The 26,171-nt window shown below is 42.7% G+C and overlaps 1 protein-coding gene across 5 annotated transcripts in view; it reads right to left on the reverse strand.

The window, feature by feature from the left end:
- Positions 1–26,171, reverse strand: part of plxnb2a (plexin b2a) — a 193,163-nt gene that overhangs the window by 59,325 nt on the left and 107,667 nt on the right. Inside the window, exon 1 of one of the 5 annotated variants that reach the window (XM_037542662.1) lies at positions 1,586–1,656. The exons of 3 other annotated variants lie outside the window; for them this stretch is intronic. The gene's annotated coding sequence lies outside the window, so the exon portion shown is untranslated. Of the gene's footprint in view, positions 1–1,581; positions 1,657–26,171 lie in introns of those variants that run through there. One more of the 5 variants, XM_037542661.1, reaches the window with a different exon arrangement.

Raw genomic sequence — 26,171 nt, forward strand, 5'->3', positions numbered from 1 at the left:
ATTTAGGTTTTAGTTAAACTCCCATTCACAGACGGTGACGCGCAGTTAGACAGCAGATAAAACTCAGCTGTTCTTTTTATTGTTAGCAGGAAGGTCTTTGATTCGTGGTAAGAACTGGGTGGGAAAACATCTGATAGATGATGCTCTGTCGTCACTATCCAGCCAAATAAAGCATACAGTCATGGAATCTGCCTGGCGTCAAATCTTTGGGTGACAAGGCAGAAAGTTGCTGCTGACGTAAGCAAATACATAAGACACGGCATAAGACGTATCATATCCACAGTTGACAGCCCATAAAGCAGCATTTCCCTACTGATAAATATAAATATAAAAGGATATCAGTGGATATTATGGGATATCGGAAGTTTTAGAGGCATCTTTCTGCTGTTTTAACTCTTTTCTGATAACAATGCATCTTCTCAGTGCTACTGTTGTGGTTTTTTGATACGTAATCAAGGTAATAATAATAATAATAATAATAATAATGAATTTTATTTGTAACACTTTACTCTTTAAGCAAATCTCAAAGCGATATACAGTAGAAGCATTTCTATGAAATCAAAGAACGACTATAAAAACAAGGTAATCTAACAAAGCATAAACGTCTGAATAAGAAAACATCAAGATGAGAATTCAAGTCATGTTGTATGATTAAACAAATTAACTACAAACGATGAAAATTTTCAGTACATCCAACAAGAACAGGAGATCTTGTGCATATTTTATCTGGTGATAGAAAATACAGTAGCACAAACGTCCCAGTTTTTACAGTATGAAATTCATACACGACCGCCGGGATAGGCTCCAGCACCCCCCCCCCCCCCCCCCCCCCCCAAGACCCTGACGGAGAAGCGGCTTAGAAAATGGATGGATGGATGGAACTAGCCATCAAATGCTCATACTGTATCAGATCCTATTAATAATACATTGATTTGATGAGTGAGATTTGATCTGCCATATTCAAGCTTAAATTTCCATTTTAATACTCCAGTATTGCCTGATATGAATAATAATATCTATTACAATCATTCATCAATATCAGTCACAGTCACCTGTCCACACTGTAAACTAACCAATTCACTCCAAACTCAAAGTGGCCCCTCTGTGGAGCGGCTGAGGTTTTGAGAGCGCGGTACAAAGTGCAACAGTGTGAGATTAGAAGCAGGAGCAGGTTTTGTTAGCACTTGTCCGGTAATCAGAGTCAAAGGGCAGTGGTACGTATCTACTGATTCAGTGCTAGTCTCCTGGGAATTACCCACACGCACACACAGACGCTTATACAATGGAGAGACTCAAAAACACAGTTACACAACGCCGCATTCCTCACGGATGAATAGCACAGTAATTACACGCAGACTCCCTCAGAAGCAACAGCACTGCTGCAGTTTTGACTGTTTGTTAAAAGGGTGGGACTACACAAGTCATGTGACCTCTGCAAGGAGACGTCTCCTTTCTACTCCAGTGACACGTCCCACACACACACACACACACACACACACACACACACACACACACACTTCTATACACACCAAAGCGCACACCCCAACAGCCCACTCCCCCCGACAGAAAGCTCACACATACGCACGCGTCCTAATCTGCGAGAAACCTCCAGCTGCAACAGCAAGAGATTTGAGCGAGGTTCGGCCATCTGGTAAAACCACCTGCGCGCGTGTGTGTGCGTGCGCACATAAAACACTTTACCTTGACTACTCCAAAGGCGGAAGAGAGGGCACTCCTACAACAATAACACATTGTAACCTCAAAGCTTTTCTCTTATCACCGCCGTACAGCCAGTGCCTCCTAGGCCCTGGCCAAATGCCCAGAATAAATTCAATTAAAGAAAAAAAACATATACTGTAGAGTTATTTCAGCAATTCTGCCACACAGACACTTTCAGGCAGGCTTTGTGAAAACATACAATGTCATCAGAAGCATGGAATTGAAATAAAAGTAGGGGGAAAAAAAACGACAACAGAAAAAAAAAAAAAAAAACGAAGGAAACCATTACTAAGGAACAGAAACACGGCATGTCCTGAGATCTTGAGATCTTGACATTTAGCCCCCGCCCCTCTCATCATTACTTTTACCTATGCACTCAGTTTCTGGGCACACACACATGCTGTTTACAAGTGCCTGGTTTATGATCACGCTTATGGATGTGCCACATATTACACTGTCTGCTGGCACTGCGGTTACAATTTGTGGAAAGGTTCTAATAAGCCAAGCTCAAGCTCTCATCCAAACGCCTCCAGCACTTCATTTACTTCAATTATTTCAGTCAGAAGGACAAGACAAAGGGATCTCAATTTACACAGAGCATTATTTAAACAGGCTCTATCTTATGAAGACAATAAATAATAAATTGCAACCACCTAATGTCAGAATATCCTACGTAACACTTTCAGAAACCAAAGAAACAGATTTTGCTTGGCCCACACTACAGGATAATCGGGGCGATTTTGAGGCTGATTTGCTCCTCGCATCAATTTCAAAAGGTCTCTTGATATCAAGGTGACCTTAAACTATGATCTCTCAAGGTCGTCCTGTGGTGTGGAGAGTCTACAATTCACTCTCTACTCCTCCCGTCTACTCCCAGCACAGCTGAGCCTCCCTGACTGAGTTATAACAATAAAAACACGTTCAATGTTCATGACGCAGTATCCTGTAGCGTGGGGAAGATGCCGATTCTCATACGTGAGACTGTTCACCTCACGTGTGTCTCGTGTGTCCACTGCAGTATGTATAAACTCTTGAACCCTTATTTTCAGCACATTTTTTGGCCTTTTCTGTGCAGAAAGCACACACCACCAGCAAAGCAACTGCCTGAATGCCGTCCGCCGTGTTTGTTTAGATCTTAAGCCATGTTAGCCCTGCGAGGTTTTGCGAATCGGAACCATCGGTCAGGGCTTCTGTTCGCATGCATAATCAAACTGAGTGGCGTTTCATTTAAGGGCAGATCATGTAGTGTTGGGAACTGGATGACTAACAACAATCAACAACATGTATGGCTCACAAAATCCTGCAATGGGCCAGGCATCAGCAAACTAGAAGATGGACAGTGAAGATGGGGATGAGCAGCACACGAACAGAGGCTGAAGACCAAAGTTGCACTGCATGCATGGCCATTACAAACAACTGCCAACACAATTCCTTTGAATAAGGAAGTAAGTCACACTTCCAGTGCAGTAATACTCGTCATACAGGCTTACAGCATTCCACAGAATGGAGGAGGCAAAGGAGGAGGTTTGAATGCCTTGAGTAAGCATACAATAATGCTGTCAGCAGTGGTAGGACTCCGGTGTGTGTGTGCGTGTGTGTGTGTGTGTGTGTGTGTGTGTGTGTGTGTGTGTGTGTGTGTGTGTGTGTGTGCGCGTGTGTGTTTTTCCCTTGTACATGTTTAATGAGAGGAAAAGCGGGGCCAACCTTTAATGACAGAACCAACAAAAACTGTCCTGAAGCAAAGCCTTTAATTCAGACCATAAATGTCAAACCTCTCCAAGAATGCTAATTTCTGCTGTCACCCTAATGGCATTCTTGTAGTGTGGTAACGCTACACTAACAGCAATTCTCATAGTTTTAAACACGGACATTTCAAGCCTTGTTAAATGACATTTCATGTTTTATTTGAAACTTTAAACCGACATTAACATATTTTACCTTGGACCAGTTTTACGGGGACATCTGACTGAAATTTACCTGTCCTACCCATTTGAAATCGAAGCATGGTGGGCTGGTCAGTTTCTAATTAGGATAGTGGTTAATCTGACTTTAAATTTAGGCCTTCAGTTCAGCTCCTTAAGCAGCGCATGTTTCAAGAATTTATTAGTGGCAGCTATTCACATCCCTCTGGAGCGAGCCACGTGTTTCGCCACTTTAGAGTCTGCACGATGCGGCGGCTTGAATCCGGCGTGAAAAGGGAGCAACCTGAGACTCCGGGAGTGTTTTCTCCACCAGGCTGAAGTTGGCTTCCTATTCCAGCCAGATTCTTATTCGCTTTTTCCTTTTCACCTTAAAGGGAGCAACGGTGAAAATGTATCTGCTGCTCTGTTTAAGGTGAAACAGAAAGTCTGAAAAGAAGCTGGCTAGCTTTTTGTTTTCTTCTCACTGATGCATTTAGGCGAAGTCTTGACAAATGAGTTAGTGTAGTTTAGTATTAGCCTGGGCTTTGGCACTCTATGGAAGATTACAGACAGTGTTAAACAGATATATAGAATCCGTTCTCGTCATCATGCGATTTATAGATAAAAAAATGAATATTAATGTGTATCAGGTCACCCCTACTGTCCACACAGGTCTAGAAGGCCTTGAGGTTTCCCCACCAGTATGACCCCATGTCCCAACGTTGTACTAAAACAAGCCTGTGTGTGTGCGTGTGTGTGTGGGTGTGTGTGTGTGTGTGTGCGCGTGTGGCTGAGAGGCTGCTGTTCCAGTGGTGGGAAACGGTGAGAAGCTGATTTAATGCTGCTGTGGGCACAGGGCAGCTGTAGTCAGAGATTTGTTGGGTACTTTCAGCAGGATGCTTCCTGATCTCTGTCAGCTTCTTTCTGTTTCACTCCCTTCTGTCCTCTCAGCCCTCATCCCTCCCTCATCCCTGCTGTTTCTCACTCAAAAACCAGACACTCACTTCAAAATCCTCTTCACTATTTCCATGTACATAGCAGTGAGGAACATCTGATATCCTAAACATGGATATCCATGATATCCTAAACAATTAAACCAATTAACAAAGCACCTGTAAACAACAACCAGTATATAGCAGCTACATAAACTGCACAGAAGACGTTCTGAATTGTATATGAACTTATACAATGTTTTATGAATTTTTTTTCAACAGTTTTCCTCTGATTCCATCTATAAAAGCAGTTTTAACAAAACTGAATGAAAAAAGTTCTACTCAGATTTAAATGGCCTTTTTAGCAAATTACCTATTATTAACTGTATATTTTTTGCTCTTCATCCAGAATCTCACTGCGTCTGTAATGAAATATTAAACAGTGCTTTCTTAGGCAGAGAGGTGTGAGGTGTGTGGTCTCACACCTCCTAACAGTCACAGTTCTCTATCAGTTTCTGTCTTTAATTACGATGCTCTCTCTGTGGACCGCTCTGTTTGATTGACAGCTCAGATGGACCGGGTTAATTAAAGCTGGAATCTGATCAGTCATAGTGAGCACAAAAGTGTGTGTGTGTGTGTGTGTGTGTGCCTGAGAATGTGAACACAGTAAACACTAGAGGGCTCCAGTAGAGGAAGCAATGAGGGAGTAGAGAGCAGAAGACTTTACCAAGTTTACAGAGAAAAGCTAAACTGTACTTACTGGCTAAGAGGAACGTCCACTGTCTGTGTATGTGTGGTGAGTGTGTGTGTGTGTGTGTGTGTGTGTGTGTGTGTGTGTGTGTGTGTGTGTGTGTGTGTGTGTATCCCAGCTGGTTTCAATCATGCAGAAGAGGACAAAGGTTAGAGCAATTACTCTTGCTGGGAAACAAACGGGTTCAGATTGTCTGCTTACGGCGGTTCTACAGGAAGTACAAGTTAAAGATACAGTGTGTGAGAGAGAGAAACAGTGTGTGAGAGAGAGAAACAGTGTGTGTGAGAGAGAGAAACAGTGTGTGTGAGAGAGAGAAACAGTGTGTGTGAGAGAGAGAGAAACAGTGTGTGTGTGTGTGAGAGAGAAACAGTGTGTGTGTGTGTGAGAGAGAAACAGTGTGTGTGTGTGTGAGAGAGAAACAGTGTGTGTGTGTGAGAGAGAAACAGTGTGTGTGAGAGAGAAACAGTGTGTGTGAGAGAGAGAAACAGTGTGTGTGAGAGAGAGAAACAGTGTGTGTGTGAGAGAGAAACAGTGTGTGTGTGAGAGAGAAACAGTGTGTGTGTGTGTGAGAGAGAAACAGTGTGTGTGAGAGAGAAACAGTGTGTGAGAGAGAGAGAAACAGTGTGTGTGAGAGAGAGAAACAGTGTGTGTGAGAGAGAGAAACAGTGTGTGTGAGAGAGAGAAACAGTGTGTGTGTGAGAGAGAAACAGTGTGTGTGTGTGTGAGAGAGAAACAGTGTGTGTGAGAGAGAAACAGTGTGTGAGAGAGAGAGAAACAGTGTGTGTGTGTGTGAGAGAGAAACAGTGTGTGTGTGTGTGAGAGAGAAACAGTGTGTGTGAGAGAGAAACAGTGTGTGAGAGAGAGAGAAACAGTGTGTGTGAGAGAGAGAAACAGTGTGTGTGAGAGAGAGAAACAGTGTGTGTGAGAGAGAGAAACAGTGTGTGTGTGAGAGAGAGAAACAGTGTGTGTGAGAGAGAGAAACAGTGTGTGTGAGAGAGAGAAACAGTGTGTGTGTGAGAGAGAAACAGTGTGTGTGTGAGAGAGAGAAACAGTGTGTGTGAGAGAGAGAAACAGTGTGTGTGAGAGAGAGAAACAGTGTGTGTGTGAGAGAGAAACAGTGTGTGTGAGAGAGAGAGAAACAGTGTGTGTGTGAGAGAGAAACAGTGTGTGTGTGAGAGAGAAACAGTGTGTGTGAGAGAGAGAAACAGTGTGTGTGAGAGAGAGAGAAACAGTGTGTGTGAGAGAAACAGTGTGTGTGTGAGAGAGAAACAGTGTGTGTGTGAGAGAGAAACAGTGTGTGTGTGAGAGAGAAACAGTGTGTGTGTGAGAGAGAGAAACAGTGTGTGTGAGAGAGAGAAACAGTGTGTGTGTGAGAGAGAAACAGTGTGTGTGTGAGAGAGAAACAGTGTGTGTGAGAGAGAGAGAAACAGTGTGTGTGTGAGAGAGAAACAGTGTGTGTGTGAGAGAGAAACAGTGTGTGTGAGAGAGAGAAACAGTGTGTGTGAGAGAGAGAGAAACAGTGTGTGTGAGAGAAACAGTGTGTGTGTGAGAGAGAAACAGTGTGTGTGTGAGAGAGAAACAGTGTGTGTGTGAGAGAGAAACAGTGTGTGTGTGAGAGAAACAGTGTGTGTGTGAGAGAAACAGTGTGTGTGAAAGAGAAAGTGTGTGTGAGAGAGAGAAACAGTGTGTGAGAGAGAGAGAGAAACAGTGTGTGTGTGAGAGAAACAGTGTGTGTGAAAGAGAAAGTGTGTGTGAGAGAGAGAGAAACAGTGTGTGTGAGAGAGAGAGAAACAGTGTGTGTGAGAGAGAGAAACAGTGTGTGTGTGAGAGAGAGAGAAACAGTGTGTGTGAGAGAGAAACAGTGTGTGTGAGAGAGAAACAGTGTGTGTGAGAGAGAGAGAGAAACAGTGTGTGTGAGAGAGAGAGAGAAACAGTGTGTGTGAGAGAGAGAGAGAAACAGTGTGTGTGAGAGAGAAACAGTGTGTGTGAGAGAGAGAGAGAAACAGTGTGTGTGAGAGAGAGAAACAGTGTGTGTGTGAGAGAGAAACAGTGTGTGTGAGAGAGAGAGAAACAGTGTGTGTGAGAGAAACAGTGTGTGTGTGAGAGAGAAACAGTGTGTGTGTGAGAGAGAAACAGTGTGTGTGTGAGAGAGAAACAGTGTGTGTGTGAGAGAGAAACAGTGTGTGTGTGAGAGAGAAACAGTGTGTGTGTGAGAGAAACAGTGTGTGTGTGAGAGAAACAGTGTGTGTGAAAGAGAAAGTGTGTGTGAGAGAGAGAGAAACAGTGTGTGAGAGAGAGAGAGAAACAGTGTGTGTGAGAGAAAGAGAAACAGTGTGTGTGAGAGAGAGAGAAACAGTGTGTGTGTGAGAGAGAGAAACAGTGTGTGTGTGAGAGAGAGAGAAACAGTGTGTGTGAGAGAGAAACAGTGTGTGTGAGAGAGAGAGAGAAACAGTGTGTGTGAGAGAGAAACAGTGTGTGTGAGAGAGAAACAGTGTGTGTGAGAGAGAGAGAGAGAAACAGTGTGTGTGAGAGAGAGAGAAACAGTGTGTGTGTGAGAGAGAAACAGTGTGTGTGAGAGAGAGAGAGAGAAACAGTGTGTGTGAGAGAGAGAGAAACAGTGTGTGTGAGAGAGAGAGAAACAGTGTGTGTGAGAGAGAGAGAGAAACAGTGTGTGTGAGAGAGAGAGAGAAACAGTGTGTGTGAGAGAGAGAGAAACAGTGTGTGTGTGAGAGAAACAGTGTGTGTGTGAGAGAAACAGTGTGTGTGTGAGAGAGAAACAGTGTGTGTGAGAGAGAGAAACAGTGTGTGTGAGAGAGAGAAACAGTGTGTGTGTGAGAGAGAGAGAAACAGTGTGTGTGAGAGAGAAACAGTGTGTGTGAGAGAGAGAAACAGTGTGTGTGAGAGAGAGAGAAACAGTGTGTGTGTGAGAGAGAAACAGTGTGTGTGTGAGAGAAACAGTGTGTGTGTGAGAGAGAAACAGTGTGTGTGAGAGAGAGAAACAGTGTGTGTGTGAGAGAGAAACAGTGTGTGTGAGAGAGAAACAGTGTGTGAGAGAGAAACAGTGTGTGTGTGAGAGAGAAACAGTGTGTGTGAGAGAGAAACAGTGTGTGTGTGAAAGAGAAACAGTGTGTGTGTGTGAGAGAGAGAGAGAAACAGTGTGTGTGAGAGAGAGAAACAGTGTGTGAGAGAGAAACAGTGTGTGAGAGAGAGAAACAGTGTGTGTGAGAGAGAAACAGTGTGTGTGAGAGAGAGAAAGTGTGTGTGTGAAAGAGAAACAGTGTGTGTGTGAAATAGAAACAGTGTGTGTGTGAGAGAGAAACAGTGTGTGTGTGAGAGAGAGAAACAGTGTGTGTGTGAAAGAGAAACAGTGTGTGTGTGAGAGAGAAACAGTGTGTGTGTGAAAGAGAAACAGTGTGTGTGTGAAAGAGAAACAGTGTGTGTGTGAGAGAGAAACAGTGTGTGTGTGAAAGAGAAACAGTGTGTGTGTGAAATAGAAACAGTGTGTGTGTGAGAGAGAAACAGTGCGTGTGTGAAAGAGAAACAGTGCGTGTGTGAGAGAGAAACAGTGTGTGTGAGAGAGAGAAAGTGTGTGTGTGAGAGAGAAACAGTGTGTGTGTGAGAGAGAAACAGTGTGTGTGTGAGAGAGAAACAGTGTGTGTGTGAGAGAGAAACAGTGTGTGTGAGAGAGAGAAACAGTGTGTGTGTGAAAGAGAAACAGTGTGTGTGTGTGTGTGTGTGTGTGAGCTTTGCAAGTGTGTATATAAGTGTGAACACAATACTGTGCAAAAGTCACGCCTCAATTGTTTAATTTTCCAGTCAAATCAGCCATTAAAGGTGTTATTTATTCAGAAAACAAACTCCCACAGAAGCCTCAGCAGCTTTTTCAGTATTTAGTGTGTCCGCTCTTTACCTCTAACACAGCAAAGATATCTGGGATATTCCTCCACACCTTTGAAGTTCAGTCTTAGAAATTAGATGCATTTTCTGCTTAATCCCAAACACATTTAGTGATGTTGAGGTCTAGACTTTTCTCAGCAGCAGCTGCTGACAGCTACACATCCTTTCACACTCCTAGTGCCGAGTCGTCTTCTCACAGTGGAAGGATGGACAGAAACGGCCGCGGACTTCAGATCTGAAGCAGGAGTGGAGCATGACTTTCTCCTCTCTCTCAAACATGAAAGCTTTTAGTACCGTTGACCTGACAGTGAAGGTGTTTGTGGTCTACCAGGCGTCGCACAGATGTTAGTCCTATTTTCTTTACATCTCATAATCATTTTTTTGAGCTCCAGGTTGGGATTTATTTTTTTTGTCCTCACTTATCTTCCTTTGAAGGGGATTAATCTCCTATCTAATCTCCTCATAAATATTTCCTGAAAAATGAATAACTTTGTATTAAATGGTCTTTCTGATTTAAAATGTCGTAAATGAAGGACGGTCTATATGAGAGTGCAGGTCAGTCGAACCCAAAGCTTCATTTTTTGCTTACAGGTTCGTGGAGCCACCTGTTATTATGAGGATGATAACAACCATGTAGCCAATTTCAGTATAGCTAAAATGATAAATCTCCCACATATAACCACAAACCAAAGAAACACAAGATGTTTCAACTATTTTTAGATCACAGTTTTTGTTCAATTCACTGTTTTTGTTTTTAATCTTTTTTTTTTACTTTTTTTTTTTAAATTAAACTCTAAATTCTACACTCAAAAACATGTAAACGTTTCCATGGTAACAGTGTACACTGAATGTTTGTCAGTCTCTTCATTTATTTAAGGTGGAAAAAATTCAAGAGGATGCAAGAGCTCAATGCCTCTGCCCATCACAACCTTACACAGCAATATCTTCACTGGCACTGCAGAACTTAACAATCACAAGTCTGGAGCCCCCCCAAAGCCCACGCCGTAGCCTCTGGTATGTGTATGAGAGAGAGAGAGAGTGTATGTGAGAGAGCAGAGTGAATGAAAGTGGAGAGACGTGTTCAGAGGTAAGTCAGTATGAATGAGCGCTCACGAGTCTGAGCTTCAGTTCAAATTTCAACACAATCGTCTAAAAGCGTCACTCAGAACCGTCCCTCAACCACCAACCTCTGATGATGCAATCTGTCAGTAACGCGTCATCTGCTATGCAAAAGTGGAGAAGGATCAAAGGGGCTGCGCGGGAGTGTGTGTGTGTTGCATGTTTTAAGTTCCTGCTCCACCCACGTCGTGGCGGAGGTTGATTAAAGGCTGTGTTATGCTAATGTATTCCTGTCTCTCCTCGTTAAGCACGAGGCCAGTTAATTACAGTGCTGCAGAGCGAGCTGGCTGCATTAACCCCAGAGGGGGCACAGAGAGAAGGGGGGGAACACACAGAGAGAGAGGGAGAGAGAGAGGGAGAGGGAGAGAGAGAGAGAGAGAGAGAGAGAGAGAGAGAGAGAGAGAGAGAGAGAGAGAGAGAGAGAGAGAGGGAGAGGGAGAGGGAGAGGGAGAGAGAGAGGGAGAGAGAGAGAGAGAGAGAGAGAGAGAGAGAGAGAGAGAGAGAGAGAGAGAGAGAGCAGAGAGACAGAGAGAAAAACACTGCCAAGAGCGAGAGAAACAGCGAGAGACAGACAGAGAAAAAAACAGAAAGAGTAAGACAGAGCAACAGAAGATGAGAGTGAGTGAGTGAGAGAGAAAGACAGTAAGAGCGATAGAGACAAATAGGAGACAGAGAGATGGAGACAGAAACAGACAAAAAGAAAAACAGAGTGAGTGAGAGAGAAAGAGCGACAGTAAGATAGAAAACAGAGAGAGCGAAAAGACGACAGAAAGGAAGTGATGGACACAAACAGATGGACGAGAGAGATAGAGAGCAAAAGAAGAGAGAGTGAGAAAGACAGCGAGAGAAAAGAAAGCGAATGAGAGAAGAGAGAGAGCGAGAGAAGAGAGAGAGCGAGAGAGGAGAGAGAGCGCGAAGAGGGAGAGAAGAGAGAGAGCGAGAGAGAGAAGAGAGAAGAGAGAGGGAGAGAGAGAGCGAGAGAGAGAAGAGAGAGAAGAGAGAGAAGAGAGAGCGCGAGAGAGAGCGAGAGAGAGCGAGAGAGAGAGAGAGCGAGAGAGAGAAGAGAGAGCGAGAGAGAGAGAGAGAGCGAGAGAGAGAGAGCGAGAGAGAGAGAGAGAGAGAGAGAGAGCGAGAGAGAGAGAGAGAGAGAGAGAGAGAGAGAGAGAGAGAGAGAGCGAGAGAGAGAGAGAGAGAGCGAGAGAGAGAGAGAGAGAGAGAGAGAGAGAGAGAGAGAGGGTACTGTTTTCTGAAAGAAAAGCATCTTTGCTGTCAAACTCACCTTCAGGCTCAAAGTCTTCATCACTACAGATCTAAAAACCCTCATTTCCATACCGTCGCTGTCTAATGAAATCCATGCTTCTCCATTTTTGTCGATTTTTAGTTTTCTACGTCATCAACACACCAGCTGTTCTTTACACTGTAACTTTTAGAATGAACGGACCAATAGAAATGCTCTAAAATCACTTTTCCAGTGATTTACAATGAAAGGCAAGTGTGCTTTAGCCCTCTCCTCTAAAGTTACTACAACACAGTCCCCCCTCTGCTGTCTCACGTATTCAAAATAAAACACCGCTCATCTTCCTTCACACACACACACACACACACACACGCACGCACGCACGCACGCACGCACGCACGCACGCACGCACGCACAGTGTGGTCTCTCTCAGCGGGCTGTGGGGAACAGCAGGCTCGCTGATTGAATTTGACTCATCATTGTGCCGAGCTCCTAATTCTCGCAGTGCTTCCAGCAGAGCAAGACTACAGCAAAGCTCATCACCTCAGACACGCATGAGAACAACACTCAGGACCTCAGTGTGATTTGATCAGCTGTTTATTCCTCATCTTTTACTTTTTTCACCATTGCATTTAAATGGAACTTGATATGGGACACGTCTCTCACACATACACACACATACACACACATATACACACATATACACACATACACACACACATGCACACATACATACACACATACATACACACACATACACACACATATACACACATATACACACATATACACACATATACACACACCCACTCCTGACCTAAGCACAGATCTGTATATTACAGACTTGGATAGCTGAAGATACCAGTGTGAAATGCCTGGCAACAGTAAAATGATTTCCAAAGAAGGGACGTCAACACAATGTACAAAAACAAGGTCAAGGTGTTCTTGGGCATAAAACAGATAAACAGTCAGCATGTACCATTGTGCATACACTGTTCATAAAGATTTACAGATATTTTTGTTTACTGTCCATCATTAACCAAATAACTCATAAATATCACAGACATTAGACAGACAGATTGCTTATTTGACCAGGCATATTCAACCAAATCAGCTTTTATACAGGCCTACTGATACTGGCTTTTTGCCCATGTGCCTTGTTGAGCCTGTTGGGTCATTTTGTGGGTATATTTACACTATGCTGGGTAGTTCTGAGTAGCCCAGGCTCTATGTTAGGGCCAATCCTGGTTGAGTGAGAGAGAAAACATTTTGGATTGTACTGGATTCTGCCAAGTGACTGTGCTCAGACAGAATGATTCATTTATCCAGCCCTTGCAACAGTCAGCCAAGGAGTTTGTGTAGTTCCAATGGATATTATTATAGGTCATTAAACAAGGCTGATAAAATGTTCAATCTACTGAACGTCTGGCCCTGAACACAGGTGCACCATAAAACGAGAGCGGAGCACCCCCACAAAACTCATACGCACTCCTTTGAAGAGCTCAGTACATTATAGGAGGATTATAGCATCTACGTGCTGTGTTGTGAGTGAATATCAATTTAAACGGAGGTGGACGATGCTCACCTCAACCGCAAACATGTGCATTAACACCCAAAGTAATGAAGTCAAAGAGCAAAAACTGGCAAAATCACTATACACTGCATTCAAAAATCTTGGTCACTATATAAAACACTATTATGTAAGACACAGACTTTGTGATGGTACACTCTTAAAAATAATGGCCCTTCGATTTTTCTTTAGCAAAGAAAATGAAAAGTATACAGAACCACGAACAACACCATGAATAGCTGCTCCGGGTGGCTCTATATAGACGCTATTTTAAAAAGGGCCTTTGTAGCAAGAAGGGTTCTTCTATTGTTACAAGCTTGACATCGAGGTTGCAGAGCGGTCATGTAAAAACCAAGTATAACCTTTTCTCCTGAAGAAATCAACACAAATGTTATAAAAGGAAAGGAAAAAAAAAATAACAGTAAGAAAAACGTAGGATATGGGCCTTTTCAGTAAGACTTAAACAATTCATGGTGCTACTGTACAGAAATCCCTTCCAAACTGAGAGAAAATATTCTCTATATGTTGTTTCCCCTTATTTTCCTAAGGTCTAAACCGTGTTCATTGTAGAGTTTAAGCAAAAGGCAGAAAGGTGAAACTGGCTGCACTCTCACCTTGCCTGATCACTTTTGTTTGTATTGAAATGACCCTTTGTCTCACGACCTTAAGGTGATAATCACCCCCCCCCCTCCGCCCATCTCTACTCATATTCTCCTTCTACAACCCCTCCTTATCCCTCCCTTTCCCCCTCCTTCGCCCCCCCTTAGTTTTCAATGTTTATAAGGTCCTTCCAAATTATTCTTGGCAGACTGGACTGCTGACCAGACTAGAATGGACTGCTGACCAGACCAGGCTGGTGACGCACCGATGACCAAGCTGCGCCCGGGCATGATCATCTGCATGCACGTGAATAAGACTCCTGATCCTGCTGATGGACTGTTGACTGACCACACTGTATCCATACTCTGTATGTGGAAATAAACTCCAGCCAATGCCGAAGCTGCAGTCTCCTGACTCTTCTTCAAAACGAACCGAAGAGTTTCTATGACTGGGATCATTTTAAAGACAGGTTTAAAAGGCACCTCTAAAGGAACTGGGGATTGCAATACTGCAATTTCTGCACTTAAGCGCGAACATCAGTGCCAATACAGATAAGACCTCAACTTGAATAAAAGTACTAAAGTATTTACCCTCAAATGTACTTAAGTATAAAGTAAAAGTACTAAAAGATTAATTCTGGCTCTGATGTCCTGTTATCATTTTTATAACCAGACTGGCTTCATGAACTCATTTCAGGTGAAAGTCCTCCAGCGTCTCTCTTGGTAAACCAGTCTTTTAATAGAACGTCATTAATTAGTGACGCTGACGTCTATTAAAATGATCAGAAGCACAAAACACTGAAGGTAAACAGTTTCCATCAGGGAGAACCGAGTGGCTCTGAAATCACTTTTTACACACAAGCAAAGTTTCAGTTTCAGATTTATTTACAACTTAGTTCCAAGTTTAAGTTGAATAAAAACTGGCTTTAAACTCAGGATCACAGATGAGCTCCTTTACTATGTTGATCTGTAGGCGTCTGTTCATAAACATAAACCAGCCCAAACTCATTTACTATAAAATGAAATGGTGTTTGTAGAAATTCAGAAAAAAGCCGCGTCAGTCTCGACTGCATATGTGGACATATTTCTATATTGAGCTCTATTTACACAAAGTTAGGTTAGTTCATCATTTATGTTGAACAGACTCTCCCAAAGTTTTACGCTGCTGCGCTGACGTTGAACCGCGTGCTGCACTGGGTCGGTATGACCAACAGGTCAAAACCAGCTCTAAACAAAGTGACCGCTGGGCCCTGATTGGTGCTCTGGCTTTGCGCTTCTTTCGTTTTGACATGTGACGTTTTCATACACACAGAAACCAAAAGGAACCACAGATTTCTCAAAATGTAGGAGGAAAAAGTCGGATATTAGACTCTGAAATGTAGTGGAGTGAAAGGAGAAAGTCGCCCAGTAATGGAAAAACTTAATGAATTATGTTTACTTAGTTACTGTCCACCACTGGTTATATTTTGTCCAAATACTCAGAAGTACAAATCCTTCAAAATCACACTTAAAATACACACAATCCATTCCCATCCACCTCTAATGAGCATCAGTACAGGTTCACTGCCTTATGAAGTTCAAACATAATCAGACTAAAGAGCTTTAAAGCCGCAGTTTGGACTACAGTGATAATACAGTGGACAAAACAAATAGAAGGACATTCGCGAGCCGCTATGAGTCCATATCTGGACTGAGTGGAAACAGCTCAAACTTTGCTCAGGCAGATTCTGAAGCACGATGCTTAAGCGAAAGAGTGAGCTGGTGGGACACAAAGAAAGAAAGAGGGGCAGGCACAGCTCAGCACAGGCTGAACAAGGCGGCCTTTGTGTGCATGTACTGAGGTGATTGTGCTCTCTGGTAAGGGTGAAAGACAACACGGCCACTCCACTCAACTATTACAAGCCCACCCCTCCCTCCTTCTACTTCTACACCACTTTCAGAGCAGCTAAATGAGGTCCTGTGTAAGAACGAGAGAGCAGACCGGCGCTGCAGGTTCAGCTCAACAGGATTTCAGAGTGAAGGGGAGAGGCATGAGAGACAGGCCTGAATGGATGAACCAGTGAACCAGACTGTAGTGCAGGCTTCTCACTATTACTCAAACTTCACTATAGAGAGAAAAAAATATGCATTACAATTCAGCCTCTCGATGAATCTGCAATGAGTCCATTAAAAAAATATCCTAATTCAATAAAGCCACACATTTCCACTCAAATCAAATTGAGCAGACTATGTATTTCTTCACTAAACGTAACATTCAATAGCTGACTGAACAAAACAAACATTTCAGAGGAATTTATTTAATTTTCTGTAAATGCTGTAATTTCCCTGGAATGGAATCGTCTTTGGCTGAACATGAGTTCATTTTTGCCCATTTCACATAAAAAGTGACTCAAAAACAGCACAATTAATGGATTCAGTGTTGACGTACTTTCAGTTTCTAAGGTCAACAACTCTGTTGGTTCATTTTCCTAATTCACAATGCATATTTAAAATTCTCGCTCTGCTCTCTTAGGCACGAAACAGCCTGATCGGTACACCCATTTATATGCACGGCTCAATAACCACGACATTACTTGATCACTAGCCTTGAATTCTGGGTGATGCCGTCTAGATTCATATTCACGATTCTCCTGAAAACCCACTGGGTGCTGCGATGTCACCTCACCTTTGGAACGGACATCATCATGAGCTTGACGTGTCGCTGTTGAGTGCCGCATCTGAATTGATGAGCACAGCGCTTCAAACACCAGCACGACTGTGAACACTGCCTGTGCCCGGTGTGCCCGCCTTCTACACTGTAGCCTGGGGTTCAATCCCCACCTGGGTAAGCACCCTACACTATACTGGTAAGAGTCCTTGGGCAAGACTCCTAACACCACCTTGGCCTACCTCTGTAAAATGATCAAAAACTAAGTTGCTCTGGATAAGAGCGTCAGCCAAATGGCGTAAATGAATAAATGAAATGAAATGTTTCATTCTACGCCAAAGAAGAAGGAAAGGAACCAGGCATGCAGCTTTAAACCAAACATCCTCCAAAGAGGGCATATGTTTCTCATAAAAATAGGATACACAGCAAAATAAGATATCTGAGTGAGTTTATCCCTGCCTTCCACTAGACAGCTGCTGCTTGGCTGCAGGACTTTCCCAACCATGCAATTCATGTGCAACCCACTGTCTCAACCACTACACTTTCATTGAGCGTTGCCCACACCTGATATTTATCTTGGCTGACTCTCTGACTGGCTCCATCTCAGTTTTTGTTAAAAAAAGTCTCTGTTTGCTGTACCAGCTCACAAAGCCTTTTCCATTCTGTTGCCTCACAGGTAACTGTGCCTCGAGAACGACTTATCTGCAGACTCCATCCCCAACCCTAACAACCCTAACAGAATTAGACCCATTTATTGCCTTCAGAACTCCTTGATTAACAGAAGATGTTTCAGATTTAGAGCGAAGCTGAAAAATGCAGGAGGGCAGACCTCCACGAGGAGGGCTGGTATCCACTGGTCAACACTGTCGGAAAAGACGCTATGACGACAGAGCGAAAGTTAGGCCAGTGTTTCATGTTATCTACCTGCTCTGTGTCTCCATTGCGCCCCGTCTCTTGATGCTTACAATTACTAAAGCTTTTTTTTTTTTTTTTTTTTTTTTTTTAATGTTATAAATAAACGGGTGATGTGATTTTTAAACTTTATAATAGAAGACGCTGAACTCACAACTGACCTTTTCTGTCTACTGAACTGACCCGTTTTTCCCCAAATCTGGGCTATAAACTGTAAACAGACGGCGTCTCTTCAGTGATCTGCTCTGTAAACATTACTTTTATAATATAACACAAAGAGCGTCTGAGATTTTTTGGCTTTCAGCAGTAAATTGTAAGCATATGGCAAATCAAATCAAATCAAATTTATTTGTAGCGCTTTTTACAACGGATGTTGTCACAAAGCAGCTTTACAGAATTTTGGAAAAGACAAAGTTTCAACAGGACTGTAAGAATGTACAGAAACCCCCCCGGGGGGCAAGCCAGGGGCAACAGTGGCAGGGAAAAACTCCCTCAGAACTGAGGGAGAAACCTTGGGAGGAACCAGGCTCACCAGGGGGGACCCGTCCTCCTCTGGCCAGACTACCTACAGAGTTATTATACTACTAATATTAATAGCAGTAATATTGGTATTAGGAATAACTAGGAGTCTATGAGAACATGGCAATACGTGTATGATCATAAAACACATGTTCTATTCATTTGAGGGGAACATTGACCAAAAATAAATAAATAAATAAATAAATTTGAATTAAATTAAATTAATAAAAAAAAATTGACAATTACTGAATAATTTGCCTTATGATTCGGTTATGTAAATTCAGACAGACAAACCAAAATATACCCTGGAGCATAAGAGGTTAAAAAAAGTAAATAAAAGCAAAAGCCACTATTTCAACAGTCAACAGTCTAAAAAACGGCTCGGCTACGGATCACAGGAAAGGTGAAACTTCAGGAAAACGGTGGACAGCCATCGCTGCAAGTGTGCAATAAATAGACATAGTGCAACATTACAGTATATAGAATAAATTACTATTATAGATATGCAAAAATAGATTCTAAATAGATTCTAAAACATGCTAAATAGGTTGTGTTTTGGAGCCCTTTCCCCAAGTGGATGACCCTGATTGTGAGCGCACTGTAAGAGTCTTCAAAGAGAACTGAGAATATCTTCTGAGCACGTAAGTGAATTATGTATTGTTGTCATCATATCTTCATTTGCACAATGCAATTTGAGACCTAAACATTCAGGCAGTAATGCTACTTCTTTTATCATCAACAAACACTTCACAGTGTTAAACAGCACTGAGAATTAACACATGCGATGAGCCAAACACCAGAAACGATTTTATCTTAGGTTTTTTAAGAACAGCAATAACTTATTAAATGATCAATGTTATACTGTAATTATATATTTATACATTTTCTGCCTCAAGACGATCACAACTGTTCAAACTCAAGATATTCTGGATGTCAATTCTTTATAGATACTTAATGCAGTGCTGCTTACCATCCTACTGCATTCATTTACAGCTTCCTCCTAATCAGCTGAAATATATAAAGTTGTAGGGTAGTGGCATCATCACAGAATCATTTTACACAAGTACCTGCAACAAAACGGGTGGTACCACTTTAAAATAAGACTACCTTATCAAAAGGTTTATGAATTATTTAAATTTAGTTCATTAATGGTAATTAATTAGGCCATAAACACTTAAAAATCATTAATAAGCAGTTATAACACAAGTTATATACCTTTTATGAATGCGTTATAACTGCTTATTAATGATTTTTAAGGTGACCTACTTAATAACCATTGATAAACTCATTTTAAACCATTCATAAACCATCTGTAAGGGTGGTCTTATCCTAAAGTGGCACCAAACTGATTTCATATCCGTGAAGACAGCGATTCCAAACTTTTGAACAGCAGTGGTTCACCTCAGCTAACCCGATGCAATAGAGACTCTTAAGGACGGATTCTCTGTGCAGCTGTACAGGCAGAATAACCTTCACAATGGATCTGATTGGAAGCGATAGGAGCCATCTGACCCAATCACATTCTAGTTGATTCAATTCCAAAGTTAAAATGTCCCGTCAATGGACATCCGTGTGGAATTCTGGTACCGAGACTACTCGTTTAGTGAAATAATCGACAGCGACAGCCCTGCTGAATTTTGGACATAAGGCTGAGTTAGATAGCTCACATCAGAGAAAAGGGACTTGTAAAAGCACGAGAACTTATCACAGAGGCACAAAAGAGACGAGATGTCTTCAATCCATCGCCTCTTCTCTCTCTTTTCATCACTCTTACTCCTTTCCATTGCTCTCTGCCTTCCCTCAGGGAGCTAGAGGGACTGCTGTGGCGATAACACATCCTTTCTGCTTGACGTGATTCTTAATTGCTCGCACTTAAATGCGCAACCAGCGGCCTCATCCACTGTATACTGTATTTAATCAATTACACTGGGGTTTAATTAGACAAGGCGTAGATGCCTGTGGGCTGATGTGCATAAGGAAACGCACAACGCGCTTTACTGTATCTCGTCTGCGCTCAGTAACAGAGTCTCAAACACACACACACACACACACACACACACACACACACACACACACACACACACGGCTTATCAGAAGACTGCATATTATGGATATCAGAACATTATTGCTACATATTATAACTCTGGTAGACTTTGCAATATATACTAAAGATATCCGTGAATTAATAAGGTGATGTGGCTACAGACTGACCTGCATTATTTATTATTATATTTACATTTGTTGAATCACATGAAAACACTGTGAACAATGTAAAAACAAAAAACTCTGTGAGGGCTAATTTGCATGTCGCAGCCCTCCGAGATATTATGATAATTAAGCAATAGAACACGAGAGGGAGTGTGTTATACGAGATAACATGACCGAGTGTTCTACAACAGTTAAAATAAAGTAAGAAATTAATAAATTGTTTTAAAATGTCAGAAGTTCCTTCCACCAAATTATAGCTCCTTCACAAGCAGCTCGTTACTACGTCACAGTAACAAGTCCACTAACTCGCTGCACAGCCGGCAGTTCGTTCTCCTGCTCCTTACTCTACATTCCCAAACTGACATCACCGTGGAGCAGCTGTGTTGATTTTTATTGCAGCAGTTTTATGGCTCAGTCTGATTGGGTCAGATTCTGAAGATCAGACTACGGGGTTGGGCGAACGCCTTTCTCTTCATTTCTGGCTGATTCCAGGCTGTTTAGATGTTCTTCTGCCACAGCTGACGACTGAACAGCTGCTCGGCAGTAAAGACAGTTTGGGAATTTAGCGTAGTCTCACCTTCAGAGTCTGACCAAATCGGCTGTCGGTCAAACGTGATCCTAAAAAGCATCCATTTTCTGTTTGTGCACAAAACAAGACGTTTGGCTTGAGCGTCGTCAAAACTAGTTGCTTAGCAACTGCGTCTTAGCGGAGTGATGGTGTAATAACGGTACAGTCAGAACGCTTCTCAACCAATCAGCTTGCGTGGCCGGAGCTAACTGTTGTATAATGACTACAACTACAACACTGTGCATCCCTACGTTATTACATGGAGATGCTCTGGTCACGCACACAAATCACAAACTTCAGCCAGTTCTGCCGCAGGTGGAGAGCCAGACGCCACAAGCAGGGACAAAATACACAAAACAACTGCAGAAATATTCCACATCTGAACACCAGACGCTTCTGTCAGACTTGTGTGGTATGTCAATAATGAAGCACAGAACACAGTAAAGTTTACAGTATATCTTAGAAGTTTACAATCAGTGTTTTTGATAATATACAATAAAATAACACTTTGTTGACTTTCTATGTGAAAGACTAACATCCTCTACAGAGAACACGGGAGGGGGACGGGACACATTATAATGTTTTGGGTTCGATTTTTTTCCAAGAATGGGAAACTCAGCAAACTGTGCACTAAAATCTGCAAAACAGAAAATGGTTCTCTGCAGACGACACGTTAACTACTACATACCGATACGTCATTTGACTGAGGGCGTTCAAACCTTTGCTGACAACTAATCTGAGAGTTCCAATATTCACATGCATGCACACACAGCCCTATTGTGGGCCAAGTACCTGGTACTACAGCTTGAACGCCACCTTGTCTTTAGAGAAGGAAATGGGTGGATTATGGGGGGATTAACGAATATTTCCGGAGAGCGAGACGTGCAACGGCCTGTAAACACACTGTAAACGGCCTACCTATTCTACAGCCAGCCGCAGGCCATAACCCTTATATTACAAGCATTACTGAGATGATATAAAACTGTTTCCACATGAAAAATATTCCAAATTATAGCTCTAAGCATTAATACTGTACAAATCTGCTGCAGCTAAAAGTGTATCACCTATTTAGTGTGTAAACGGCTTTGTGCTGTAAATCTTGGTAATTTGGAAATATGGTCAGATTTGCTCGCTCGCTCTCTCTCTCTCTGTCGCTGTGTCTCACTCTCTGTCTCTCTCTCTCTCTCTCTGTGTCTCTCTCTCTCTCTCTCTCTGTCTCTGTGTCTCACTGTCTCTCTCTCACTCTGTCTCTCTCTCACTCTGTCGCTGTGTCTCGCTCTGTCTCTCTCTCTCTCTCTGTCGCTGTGTCTCTCTCTCTCTCTCTCTCACTCTCTCTCTGTCGCTGTGTCTCTCTCTCTCTCTCTCTCACTCTCTCTCTGTCGCTGTGTCTCTCTCTCTCTCTCTCTCTCTGTCGCTGTCTCTCTCTCTCTCTCTCTCTCTCTCTCTCTCTCTCTCTCTCTGTGTGTGCGTGTGCAGATTACTGTAGCCCACTAAACTCATGAACTTGAAGGAAGAGACCACACCTCTGGTTCCCATTGTGCCCTCCTGGCTCTGTGATGGTAATTTGATACAGTATGGAGCTGTAGAAGTGAGCCTGCTCTTTACTTTTAGTGCTGAATTGATGGGTTCATTTGCACTGAATTAGAGGTCAACATGGGACTCAACCCAACCCATATCCACGAGGTCTAACTGGTACTGCTAAATCTGAAACCCGAACCTGCTGGCGTGCACTAACGGAGAAGAATCATCACACACACCGTTCTGTAGTCCTTTGCTTTGTTGCTATGCACTTGGTAGCTGGATGGAAAAAAACAACATAGCTCAAAGTACTATTGCAAGCTCTATACTGTATATAAGCCGCGTGCTTTTCATCTGTTCTAACAACTGGGTCACACTGTTTCTACAGTGAAGGTGTTCCTAACTCATTTGTAATTTTTCACAGCTCGCAATTACTAAGGCCTCGTTCAACTTGGTCAATAGCAGGCAGATTAATAAAACCTTAATAAAAGCTTTTGTTGTAAATGTATTAGAGACATGCATTCATGTTAAATCTGGGCATTCTTAACAGCTCACGAGTGGATATTTAGGTTAATCAGGAAAAAGGAAGAAAGGACGACTGACTGCTGAGCCCTCCTGCTACCCACTTCAGACCAGCTGCCCTGGATGAGCTGCCCACCCTACGCTGATGTTCTCATAGACTCCTAGTTATTCCTAATACCAATATTACTGCTATTAATATTAGTAGTATAATCACTTGTAGGTAGTTTGGCCAGAGGAGGATGGGTCCCCCCTGGTGAGCCTGGTTCCTCCCAAGGTTTCTTCCTCAGTTCTGAGGGAGGTTCTCCTTGCCACTGTTGCCCCTGGCTTGCCCACTGGGGGGTTTCTGTACATTCTTACACTCCTGTTGAAACTTTGTCTTTTCCGAAATTCTGTAAAGCTGCTTTGTGACAACATCCGTTGTAAAAAGTGCTACGACTTGACTTGACTTGACTTGACTTGACTTGACTTGACTTGACTTGACTTGACTTGACTTGACTTGACCGGATAGATGGTGTGAGATGAGACCCCTTGAGGCTTATTTTGGCGTAGTGTTGTGTGTATTGAGAAGAAAATGTCTGAGTTATGACGAGTTAAACAGAGAAAATCCTGAAATAAGCAGATTCTGATTTTGAGAAATTTACATGGGAGTGAATGGGGCAGTTTTCTGGGCCTAGTGCCAAACGAATGCTCATAACTCTAAAGCTAATTGATAAAGTGATGAGATATTCTGAGGTTTCAGAAAGGACAAGTTTCTCTACCATTTAAAACTGAAACAGAGTTTCTAGGTGAAAGTTCAAGGATTTTAAAGCAGATTCCCTGCGTGATCAGCTGTGTCTGTGAGACTGGGTGCCCTGCTGTGACGTCATCGATGTCAGTTAGAATCTGAAGTTCTGAACTTTCCGCCGTTCATTCTTATGGAAGGTTTTTAATTAGTAAACTTAATTTTATTAAAAACTACCAATCCAATCGACTCCAAACATACAGAGCACAAGTCACAGCGCCGAGACCTTCGAAACGCAGTTTGAACGGAGTCTGTACGTTAAGCGGTTCGGGCTGTATTAATCACAGGAAAGTGTGGAAGAAGACTAAGAAGTATGAGAGATGATAATAGAAATCATAATAGAGATAACAATAGAGATCATAATAGAGCGCTTTTCCAAGCTTTCTAAATATTCTTACTCACAAATGCACAGCGTGAATGTTTTACAGTTCTGTTAAAGCTGTTTCACTGAATTGTTGGTGGATGTTTTCTCTAAATGTGATGAAACAACGAATACCTGTGCTCACTTCTAACACATACTAGACTATACTAGAAACAGCAAGTAGGAGGAAAAATATGAGCAAGATGCTTATGCATAATCTTCAAATAAACACAAAGTCCCATATTAGCACACAAACAAGCTTAACCTGGGCCTGAGGAACTTCCAAAGGTCTGTATGGCCCCATTGGGCTTTGGTCAGGTAGCAGACCGCTACACTGATGCTTCAGATAAGCTTCTTTAGGAAAGGCCAATAACTGAGGCAGCAGCACTGCTACCAACCTCATCAACAGCCACTAAACAAGTTAGGCTGAGCAACATTAAACTCTCCTCATGAAACACAAACAGAGTAACAGGGAGTTACAGGGATTTCATCAGAGCCTGCCCTTGTTTTTAGATGTGAAGCACATCAGGAACTTTGACTGTAACTGTGACTCAGGGATAATAATGAATCACTCGTCAAAAAGATTCGTTTCTCACACTTTGAGGTGTCCACTGATTAGCTGCCAACTCTCTCTCTATTCAGAGGTATGCTCTTGACCACAACATGGTTGCTGAGACACTAGAAGACTACAAGCACTGCAGACTGGCTGTCTAAGCACAACAGCTCAATGACCATGCTGACCATGCTGACTAACAGTGATTACAGTGCTTTGCTCTAAAAGACTCAAAACTCACCCACCGGTCAGAAGCAATTAGGCCGTCAGTACAAGGGTCTAAGAACCTCAAGGTGCCCCCAGCTCAGGGTAAATACTGAGTAACTCCCAGTACAGTGGTTCCCATATGACTCAAAATGGTCAATGTATTCATGTATTCATTCCGGGGGGATTTGATTAATCTATAGAAAACGATCATTTTTAAAATGCAATTGCAATACTAGTCATAAAATTCACAATGGGCCGTTTTCCTCAGATCAGCTGGCCCTGGTAACTGATATTTAATTAATGATGATGGACAATGATTTATAGCCCTTCATATGACCCAAGACTTTGATCCCTAAATTAAAAAAAAAAAAAAAAAAAATCACTTTTAGCTCCTTTAGATGACCAAGAGTGTTCTGCTGGTATGTGAAGCTTTTCACTAATGCATATTGACTGATGGTTAGGGGGTGAAATGTGTTCTGAGCTTGTGTGTGAAGCGAGTATTTCATCTGATCATATTGTTAACAGCAGGTAGAACGTGTATCGCTCTTGTGGTTCCCCATCCTACTGCAGAATGACAAAGACTTGTATGACACACATAACTGATAGAAAAAAAAACAACACACACACACACACACACACGCACACTCAAACGCACACACGCGATGACACACTCATTTCATCATCCTGAGAGGAGTTACAGCCTCTTGCTCTCATTCCCCCCTCCTCCGTTTGCTCCTTCTTTCTTATCTCTCAAATTCATTCTCCTGTTCTTGTTCCCTTCACAAACACCCCATATCAGCCAGGCCATGTGACAGCGCGTGTGTGTCTCTTAACACACTCAATCCTCAGACAGTCGTGTGACTGTGTATGTCTAAAAGAGAGAGAGATGTAAGAATCTACTAACAGCTGGCAAAAATAAATAAACAAACTAAATGAATTGAATTCAGAACCATTACCCAACTGCGGCTGTGCACAGAGGAATTAGACCCCCGCATTTAACGCATCCGTGCAGTTGAACACCCACATACATGCATGCTAGCAAACACACACACTAGGGGGCAGTGAGCACACTTGCCCTATCCACGGCGCCTGGGGAGCAGTTGGTGGTTAGGTGCCTTGCTCAAGGGCACTTCAGTCACGGACTGACGGCTGAGGGGACCGAGCCGGCAACCTTCCGGTCACGAGGCTGGTTCCCTAATCCCTGCCCGAGACCGCCCCAAGATCAAATCAACAAAAGATATCAGGGGTTTTAATATTCACTGATAACGTTGAAAATGGAAAAATTAACATATATGCATGTACATGCACACATACAGATTCTATACTGTGAAAAAGTCTCGCACAACGTCTTTTAGCAGTACGCGCTTCGCCAGTGAAATCGCTGCGTAATAGTACAATAAAAACAATGAAACATACAATAAAAATACAATAAAACGAAAAAAGTTAATATGGTTAGAAAGGAACTGTTAGAACAACTGTTAGAGCAGGGGCAGTCATGGGCTGGAGGTTAGGGAACCAGCCTCGTGACCGGAAGGTCGCCGGTTCGATCCCCAGAGCCGACAGCACATGACTGAGGTGTCCTTGAGCAAGACACCTAACCCCCAACTGCTCCCCGGATCGGGCTGCCCACCGCTCCAGGCAAGTGTGCTC

The sequence above is a fragment of the Pygocentrus nattereri genome, chromosome 11, assembly GCF_015220715.1.
Source record: "Pygocentrus nattereri isolate fPygNat1 chromosome 11, fPygNat1.pri, whole genome shotgun sequence".
In the NCBI taxonomy this organism is placed as follows: domain Eukaryota; kingdom Metazoa; phylum Chordata; class Actinopteri; order Characiformes; family Serrasalmidae; genus Pygocentrus; species Pygocentrus nattereri.